Consider the following 10882-nt stretch of genomic DNA (forward strand, 5'->3'; position numbering starts at 1 on the left):
CCCCATGAAGTTCAACTCCTCTTCAGTTATTGCACCATTTGGACAATTCTCGGTGGTGTGGTCCTTGAATGAACAAATGCCACACGCTTGAGTGTTGATGGTCGAACCATTGAATGCCTTAACTAGAACATCAAGCTTTCTTTCTAAAGTAGCCATTTGATTCCTTGTATCAACGTCATACACTCCACGGCTCTTGCTTCCTCTCTTTTCCTTAGAACTAAATTGGCGATTCTTGTCTGCCAAGTCATCAATCAAGGTGTAAGCTTCTTGACTGGTCTTGTTCATGAATGTGCAGCCACATGCCGAATCCACCATACTCTTGTTAATGGTGTCGAGTCCTTCATAGAAGAATTGCACCAAGTCATCCAACGAAATACCATGGTGAGGGCACTTTCTTTGTAGTTCTTGAAATTCCTCCCATGCCTCGTAGAGTGAATCACCATCCTTTTGAGTGAAGTTCTGAATCTCCCTCCTTAGTCTTTTCGTGAGTTGAGCAGGGAAGAATTGTTTCAAGAACTTCCTAGTCATTTCATCCCATGTGGTGATGATTCCCGGAGGCAGAGAGTACAACCAACGTTTAACATCGTCCTTAAGGGTAAATGGAAACAAAAGCAACCTCAAGCCTTCTTGAGACAGATGATGAATCGATTGGAGCTTGCAAATGTCCAAGAACTCCCTAAGGTGAACATTAGGGTCTTCCATTGAGGAACCAGAATACTTAGGCAGCTGCCCAAGCAATTGAACCGGAATGGAGAAGTTGGCTTGATTAGGTGGAGTGAAAGCAATGCATGAAGGTGATTCAGGGGTGGTGGGGATGAAAGCATTCTTGAGTGCCATTGGAGCACCAACATGAACTATATCATGGTCCGCAATTGTGTCTGTCTCTGAATTGAAGATGAAGGGAAAGAAAGGATCCTCCTCTTCTTCTGATCTAGGTGAAGAGTTCAAGATTGAATTGCTTGGAGATGATTCGAAATCTAAGGGTCCACTCCTGAAAGAGTTGTTTAAATCTCGAAGTGCTTGAATTCGATCTTTGAGCTCTTGTGTTCTCTTAGATATTTCAGACATGCATAATTCCTGTAATACAAAAGTTAAAGGGTTAGCATTGAAGGATACAAAATGAAGACATGAATCGTGCCCTTCCTTGGTCATATACGCAGCACACTTATGGAAGAGGCACGACAACTATGTTGTCATGTTACAAAGTTAGTTCTTTACGTTTACAAAGTTCATACAATTCACAAGTTCTTTTTGCTATTTCAATGATTGAATGATCAATTGATTCTAAGTTGTAAACCGAGGTGGGCGTGCGGCCTAAGTATGGATGTCTAGACACAAGATCAAGTCTTTGTTTCAGAATGTCGTATAGCTCAATTAGAGATAGTGAACATGGTAGGACTCATTTGTTGAACTACGGAGAGCGAACTCCCTATCGACTCCATCACCAAGATGTATGTCAGTCAATAGTTCTCTGAGATCCAATTTTGGTCCCATGCACCAGGGTAATAAAAGAGCGTGCCCCTTACTCAGCTGGACTGAAACTTGTGTGTTAGACAAATCTCCAAGTGTTAATAAAAGCCGCCCTCAACCTCATGCAAAAACTTTGGAAGAAAACATGAGGGGTTAAGGCTAATATTAACAAAAGGGACTTTACCTATTCCGTTCGATTTACAACCTACAACAATCATTCACTCAATCACCAAAACAACAACCTAACATATATTTACTATATGTTACAAAAAGAAAAAAATATATATAAATATATATATATATACAAATTTACAATATGAACAGTGAATTTGAAATTAAAAGATTAGAGATCCATAAAGATGGATCCCCGGCAACGGCGCCATTTGATCGGTTCGATTACTCGAGATCAATATTAACCCTGTAAGCATCGTTAGTAGTATAAAGCAAGAGGGTATCGTTCACAAACCGGGGATCCAACCAGGGCATAAAATCACAAACATTTAACAACGAATTCATAAGAGTTTGAGGATTTTGAGGATTTTGGAATATATTTCGGATCAAACATAAAATAAACCTAAACTAATATATACATGTGATCAACCAACCAACACATAAGAAATTACCAAACAAATAACATAAGAACAAAGGTAACGAAATCTACTCTCAATCTTGTTCGTGCCGGAAGTATCATAGTTCATCTTAAATTTGATCATGCATCAAGTTCCTACTTGGTTCCTAATACATAGATATTATCGAGCTCAACTACTTGTCTTGCTATGAAATCTAACATACCAATTCATCATGCAATTAAGTATCACAAAGAGAAATCAACATGTTTAAAGCACTTATCCAATGTCTAACTTAAGATCATAATCGGTGGAGTAACACAAAGGGGACAAACAATTAATCAACTACTTGTATCAAAATTGTTTTTAACTTTGAATGATTAACATATGCGACATCAACTACTTGTCTTAATCACACATGCAATATAAGAACACACCGAAAATTAATTAAGAACATAAATCGAAACTCATGGCATAAAACCTAAAATCATTGAATAAAAATCGAAAACCTTAATTCATCATGTCATTCGAAAATTACAAATATCTCATAGACAAGAATAAAAATAACTTTAACAAAACCTAAACATAAATCATCCAAGAACAAGAACATAAAAACCCGAAAACTAAACATGAAAATCATAGAGTTACACTTTATAATTCTCCTCCAAGGTTCCTTACAGTGGTAGCACAAGATCTTCAAGAGAATGGTATCCTAGGCTCCCAAGCTTTGGACAGAAAATATGGTGAAGGGTGGTGAATTCGGATTCTATGATGCTTGGTGAATGAAAGTGTTTGGGCAGAGCTTTGACAAGTCTTGTGAGCAAGGTTGATGACCATTTTATGTAGAAATGAGGTGCTATATATAGAGGAAGAAACCCAAGGGAGGATGGCCACAAAGTCCACAAAGTTGAAACCAAATTGGTAGAGGTTTCCTAGATTCGGCAGATTTGACCTTTGTCCCTTGTTGTGGCCATAACTTTCTCTAGAAAATAGATATTAAGATGATTCCAACTGGCAATGTCCACTAGACTTCCGTGGCTTTTCATCCATATATCATGCACGTTCTCAATCATTCTGAGCTGTCCAGGAGAACTCGTCAAAGTTGGATGATCTGCAGTGCCAGAATTCTGATTTCTATAAGGATTGCATATCTTTTGCATTAATTGCATATCTTCTTCCTCCTTTAATGCTGATTTCTTTTGCACAAATTTCTTCCTTTGAATTAGGGAGGCAGCAAAAGTCTTAATTGTTGCAGCCATGTTTGATTTTTCTTACCTCTCCTCATTAAATTCGCTGCATGCCTTCTTTGACTTTCTTGCCTCTTCTCATTTAATTTGCTGCATGCCTTCTTTGACATTCTTTGGTGCAGGGATTTATGGAGATTCTGATCATATTTGTGCTCTATATGCAGGAGAAACAAGGTCCCAAGTTTCCCTCATAGCCCTTGGATCAAAAGCAAATCAATGGCTGAGATAATTCTGTCGAGTTCACTGGACCTCCGATCAATGATTCGGTCATATCTCCCTGTAGGAATAAGATATTGATTTGATTCCAAATCCTACAGAAACTAGACTCAAAATCCTTTTTATCCATATAAGGTACGTCTTCTAACTCGATCGGAGTTATCCAGGGGAGCCCATCGAAGTTGGACTACAAATCATGACAGCATTTTCATTCTTGCATGGATTGGGCTTTTAAGTGTATCTTCTTCTCTTTCCTTGTGAAACTAGGATTGCTTTCCTTCTCCAACATGGATTTGTATTTCCTAATAAGAATAAGTATGTTAGAAACAAAGAAATACGAAAGGATGAATCCTACTCGAACAAGGAATCATATCTCAACAAGGATTATTAACACTTAGCACGATTTCATCATCAATTCATTCATAATTGATAAAAGCTCTACCTAGACACTTATTCATACAAAATAAACTAAAACATACTAAATAAGAGGTAACAAAGAGTAAGAATAGGGCATAAACGCATTAAGAACGTCACACTTTGTGCTCCTATCAAGTACTCCTTCGATGCTTGGGAAAAGATGAAGCGGTCATAGCCATGGAAGATGTTCATTCTGGAGTGTGTGGAGCACATCAGTCAGGACCAAAGTTACATATTCAAGTAAGACGACTAGGGTATTATTGGCCGACCATGGTCAAGGATTGTATGGAATATGCACAAAAATGCCAAGCTTCTCAGTTTCACGACAACTTCATTCATCAGCCACCTGAGCTGTTGCATCCGACAATTGCTTCGCACCTGTTCGATGTCTGGGGAATGGATGCAGTTGGACCGCTCACTCCAAAATCATCGGCTGGTCATATGTACCTGGCAACTACGGATTCCTTCTCAAAGTGGGCAGATGTGATACCGCTCAAAGAAATAAAAAAAGAAACTGTTGTGGACTCATTACGGGAAGCATTATATAATGCTATGGTATACCACGGTGCATCATCACAGACAACGCCAAGTATTTCTCGAATACTACAATAGAAAAGTTGAGTAAGAAATTCCACTTCAAGCTTCACTTCTCTTCGATGTACAACGCCCCGGCAAATGGTTTGGCAGAAGCATTCAATAAAACACTTTGTAACATTCTGAAGAAATCTATCAGTAAGAAACATAGGGATTGACATGAGAAATTGGGCGAAGCTCTCTGGGCTTATAGAACGATGTATCAGACGGCCACAATGCTACTTTATTCTCTCGTCTATGGTGTCGAAGCCGTGCTACCATTAGAGAAAGAAATTTCGTCATTGAGAATCGCTTTGCAAGAAGGTCTCACAAATGAGGAAAATGTCAAGTTGTGCCTTTAAGAGTTAGAAGTTTTGGACGAGAAGAGGCTTGATGCACAACAACACTTGGAATGCTACCAAGCTCGGATGTCACACGCTTTCAACAAAGGTGTTCGGCCACGGTCATTCCAAGCTGATGATTTAGTTCTTGCTGTTCGAAGACCCATCATTATGACGCACAAGACTGGCCCCAAATTCAAGCCAAAGTGGGTTGGTCTTTACGTCGTCAGAGAAGTATACACCAATGGAGCTTACAAAATTGTGGCGGAAGACGGTTTGAGGATCGGTCCCATTAACGGCAAGTTCTTGAAGAAGTACCATGCTTGGAAACGTCAAGTATGCTCCAAGTCTACACGAGCCTAAACTGCACAAGACAAAAAAAAATGCTCGACGCCTGCATGAGCTTAAACTGCACAAGACACCCAAAAAAAATCCTTGAACTACGTGATGACTTGATTTCTTCTTTAAAATGATACGTAGGCAGCTTGAGAATGACAATCTTAAGTTCAGTCATACCAAAATAAAAATAAGGGTTTGTCCATCAAATAATAAAACAAATTCTTATTTTACTGATAGTAAGTTGAATTTCAAAATCGATTTATTACAAGATGATTGAAAAACATAACAAAAAAAGAGCAAGTCTCGATCATTCAAGTCAGCTATCATATCCAGGTCAAACCCTTGAAGCTACTTTGATGTTCTTCAAAACTGGCTCGCAACTTCTTTCCCTATTCAATCTCTACTGCAGTCAGTTCTGGAATCTCTCGAATTTCGCACCTCTTCTCTTCTAGATCAACAAGTCTTGCATCGTGAAGAAAAAAGTTTGCATCTAGCGAGTCCAACGTTTGCTTATGTTGTTTTTTCTTCAAGTTCTCAAGGGACTCGAGCGTAGACTGACGCTGACCGAAAGTATTTTGTCGCATTGCTTGGGCTATGGTGATTTCACACTCTGTCTCTGCCAATTTTTGGGCACTTGTGCCCATGGCGCATTTGTGAGTGCATGCAAGTCTTTCCGAGTCATACATGTTAGCGCTTGTCATCAATTGCTCCAATTTTTTTTTTATTGTTGATTGGTCGACTTCATATTGCTAAGTTCATTTGTCAACATATCAAGCTCATTCTTCCCAGCAATAATCATCTTTAGAGAATACGTCGCTATCAAGCCTTCTATCTTTGCATAAACTTCCGCAGCTTCTCGCATGCAGATATCACGAAGTCATTGACTTGTATCCACTACCTCAATATCGCACAGACGCTTCAAGAAATATTGTTCTTTCTGAAGGCTTTGTACTCTCCGTCGCCATGGACAAACCTGCATACATGAAAAAAAAAGCTGGATGAGCATAAATTATTGAAGAAATACGGGAAAATAGTATATAAATATATTCGCGTGTACCTCTCTGGTCAACTGGATGTGGTTCACTCTCCTTTCGACGTACTTTTTCTGGGAGAGTATTAGCTGCACACTCCTCAAAAGGAAATTGAACGTCGTCACCTAAGCAGACTTCATCAAAATAACCGATATCATCAAGCTGGGAGGAACAAAATTGGATCAAGTCGGCAATAAGTGAACTCTTGAATATGATACATTCAACATGACTAAATGGGACAAGTAGAAAAGCGAATACAACAAAACAATTTCTAGTGAATACCTCAACATGCGCGGGCATGAGTTTTGAAGGACCAGGAGCATCCTTAAGAAAATTGCCGCCATGTGAAGACTCTAATTGAGCCTATTTCATTCTTACAACGTATTTATGATGCCATTTTTGGACTTATTCAACCAAGAATGCGGACCTTCTAAGTATTTTATGGTATTGGTTGATGCAACGACGTGTTGGTCACACGTCGCTTTGCTTTCCACAAGGAACGCTGCATTTGCTAAGTTTTTAGCTATGATCATCATACTAAGGGCTCATCACCCTTCACATCCTCTCAAATCTATTTGATTGGATACGATTTGAAAGTTCACCTCTAAGACTTTTGATGATTTCGTTTTGGATGTCTCTGGGATCGTCGTTGAACATATAATTCCCCATGTTCATTCACGGAATGGTCCAACAGAGCTCGGACTTGGTTATGGGTACTAACCTGCCGGTCTTTGCATGAGGATATGTAATGATGTTGCATGCAGCGACACTTATTCATTTCAGACTCACAACTTGCCAAATGTTTAGTGCATACCAAATGGTTATTGGATACGATTCCAATATTTTTTTTACTAACGCCTATTTGGTGAAGTTGTTCATGTGCCTCCATTTTAATATCTCAGATGGGTCTATATGAAACGATTAAGTATTTTTGTTGGTTATGATTTATGAATCACCACCACTTGTTCGCTATTTCCAATCTATAACCGTTGATCTCTATCCTGTGATTTCCGCAGTCGGTCACTTTGATGAGACATAAGGGGAGATATGGAATGCTCCAATTCCAGTTTTAACGCTAGAAATTGACGTGGTGTGACACTATGTCTCATTAAGATCCCGTACTACTCTGAGTTAGCAAGAAGTGCAACACATTATCGTCCTCCAGAAAGTCAAAGATTTTATGCTCAATGACTTTACCGATATTGCGAAACTAACGAGATCGCACATAAATGTTGTGATGTGCCGTTGGAAAGGTCTATGTGTCTACTTTTTAGGGATACCAACAATTTGATTAGATCTGTCGCATTGACTGAGTTATGGCTATTTTAGCAAAGTAGGACAATTCTGTCAAGAAATTTGCAAGTCAGTCAACTTCGACAAAGCACTGTGAAGTTATGGCTGTTCAACTTCCACGGGTGTCTACTTTTCAGAACATTTTACGGTTCACTCATACCTATTGTGATGAAGAAGTTATGACTGTTTAACTGAGTGAAGGTCATTCTACCCGAGAATCTGATTTTCATTGCAAACTCTTGTTTTGATTTGTTATGCAATCTTGTTTCCTAAGATCTATGTTTGGCTAAGTATGACATGTATGATCTAAGGATGTATGGCTAGATTAATGATTAATCATTAGCCCAAGACTAATTTTGAGAAGCATGTAATGAATGTTGTATACGTTGTTCTTTGTACTCCATGATTATGACACTAATCAAGGAGAGTTATTTCGTAGACTTCAGGGGGAGTCTACCTCACATGATGCTATCAAATGTAGACGGTGCGTTGTGCTTTTTTTCCCTTCGATCAAGCTTTTGTTTTTATCCATGTGGTTTTTATTTTGCTTGACAAGGTTTTTACCGAGACAACGATATGTGCACCATGGAACCTAGACATGCGACACAAGGGGGAGTGTTCCGGAAGAATTACTATTCTACCATTGTGTGTGTCTTAGCCTTATTAGGTTTTTTTTAGATAGATTCGCATCTCTATAATAGATTAGACTCTGAATCCTACGAGATTGTGGTTATGTAATGTCTATATATAAGCCTCATTATCAATCAATAAAGAGTTACGTTATGTTTTATTATGTTGTTATTATTCTCGTTTCATTATCCTACAACACTTTTTAGTATTTTCTGCCAAGGTAATTTCGTCGCAAATGTCATTGCTAATCTTGGACATAGAATTGATTTTTCTTGAAGTGATTAAGTTCCAAGTAAGTGTTGAGAGCTTTACTTTTTGATCATGTTAATACTTTTTTTTTTGAAACTACAACGCAAGATCTAGTATTAAATAGGTAAATGTACGAAACAACATGAACATATTTTCACCCCTTTTTTGAAGCCATGATACTTGAAAATATGTGAAATCCTTTAGGACTAGAAATAAGTCTATAAACTAGAACTACAACTAGACACAAACATTTCAATGTTGAGTCTGTGCAATTGACCCAAATGTAACCAGTAACAATGTCATGTTAGCACGGCTAACTTATTGATGACACCTCAATGAGAGCTTAAGCAAGGAGAGAAATTCATGAAGAAGTCCATTCAAAACTCACCAAATCCTCTTATGCCTTTAGAACAACCAGCCCAACATCCTCCTTGCCCTGCAAATTGCCTAGCTCAACCTACCTTGAGCTTCCTTTGTGGCCAAAACTTCCTCTTCCGAGCCCACTGCAGCCCAACCCTCTCTTAGACTGCCTCACCTTTAGCAACCTTGGGCTTATTTTTTTGACCTAGGGGCCGGCCCAGCCTCTTGCGCTTTGCTGGGCTGATGGATAGAAGCCCTTCCTGATGGGGAAGGTTGAGCTCTGGTTGGAACCATAGCTCCAGCGGCATCTCTGCCACCACCATTGGACCCATATCAAGACTTTTCTTACTCAGAACTACCAGCTCCATGTCAGCCCTTCCCTTGCCAACGCTGACCTGTAGCGGTTCCGGCAAAGGAAGCACTTCTTGCTGCAACAACAAAGAAGAGATCACAGCACTCTAGGAATCGGTGGCAATGCCACAGTCTCAACAAGGCCAAATTTGGCCGCCAGCTCCGCCATTGTCACTCTAAGGAGAGAGAAACTAGACCAACGCTAGTGCTGTAGTTGTTCCAGAAGAACTAGCAACAGACCTAAACCTTAGATCCGAACCTAATCCGACCCGAGAAGGATTAGGATTAGGGTTTTCAAATAGCATCGTGCTCACCACCAACGATGCATGCGCAAAACTACGCAATGTACTCACTTGCTTGCTGCGGACCTTCCCTCCCACATGATTCACTCCGAGAATACGAGGCTCGACGTGTCTGGCGGCCCCCGACACCTATTTCTGTCATGCTCAAGCATCCCACACACCTTGCAAAAAACCCTATCGTACGTTCATATTTGAACATAAGCATGCCCATAATTCTGGACATGCCAAACTCGTATAACATGGGCAGGTAAGCTTGCCTCACCGGGTCAAAGAGGAAATGGGTTATACGAACCCTAGCAGTCTAGGACGGTGTTGTCATGAACCTCCTCCATAATGCTTAGCGTCTCACCCACCAATTTCATCACCTCCGGTGTCATCAAAGCCAGTGGCAAGACAAAAATCTCGACTGTGACCGGAAAGCTCAAAAACGGCACTGCCGCCAAATCACATAGCACATCAAAAGCTGCAGCAGCAAACAGAACACGATTACAAAACCATGGTTCGTTAGCAACCACATAATTGCGCTCTTCCTCCTCTGTGAACTTCATCATAAACCGGTCACCCTGCGCATGCGCATCTAGAGCATGGACAGATCCAAGATTTAATAATAGGGTGTGCTAAATTTGGGCGAAGCCCAAAAAAAGTTTTTAAGGACTTCGTAGTAGAACAATTATAATTTCAACATGAAAATCATAGTTTACACCTATTGGAACAAGATAGAAGACTGAGATTCAAGTTAAATGAATTATCATATGTACTTTGTATTGATAGAGAAACTTAGAAAAACATAGCAAATAAACTCAAAAAACTAATATGAGAAATAGATACGAATCAATCGATATATACCTGAGATTGTTTAATCAGTAGGATTATGGATGAGAATTTTTCAAATAGAGTGATTAAAGTTTTAGAGTGACAAAGAATTGCAGAGGACTAATATGAGAGAGAGCAGAGTTATGGAGCGGTGGAAGAGAGAAAGAGTCTTGACTTTCAACCTATTTTTTCTTATCTTTTTTTTTTCTTATGCTCTAACATGTAGTAAAATTTGGGATTCTTTTGAAAAAATGGGGTGGGCTGCAGCAAACCCCAGCCCACGTCTGCATCCGTGCCTGATCTAGAGGCGATGCTTGTATGCCTAATAGACGTCATAGCTCTGATAACTTCTTTCGGAGCCGGCTTCTTCTTCATGGAAAGCAGACGTCCCACATAAAATGGTTGCTGTAAGATCGCTTAATCGCCATGAAAGACCACATTGGCCTTCTCCTTGATTGCAAGGGTGGCGGCAAATCGAGCGCTGAAACCTTCAGACATAGCGTCGATGGCAGAGAGGGATGTTAAGTAAAAGAGACAAGGGCTAGAGAGAAAACCCTAGCAGCGCCCTTAGCTTCTAGTTTCTTGTTTGCTGTGGTAGTTTTCTTGTTAATACTTTTGTTTGTAAGTTTGGTTCCTTTGTATAAAATTTTCTTTATTTTTTCTTAAAGCAAAGTTAGCACAAAA

General features: G+C 39.6%; 1 non-coding gene across 1 annotated transcript; it reads left to right on the plus strand.

The window, feature by feature from the left end:
* The first annotated feature begins 373 nt into the window (after nt 1–373).
* LOC126796549 (small nucleolar RNA R71) lies at nt 374–480 on the plus strand. Its single transcript, XR_007672391.1, has one exon. It is a non-coding gene; the product is annotated as a small nucleolar RNA R71 (small nucleolar RNA).
* Nucleotides 481–10882: the final 10402 nt, after the last annotated feature.

Source organism: Argentina anserina, chromosome 5 (genome assembly GCF_933775445.1).
Source record: "Argentina anserina chromosome 5, drPotAnse1.1, whole genome shotgun sequence".
Lineage (NCBI taxonomy): Eukaryota > Viridiplantae > Streptophyta > Magnoliopsida > Rosales > Rosaceae > Argentina > Argentina anserina.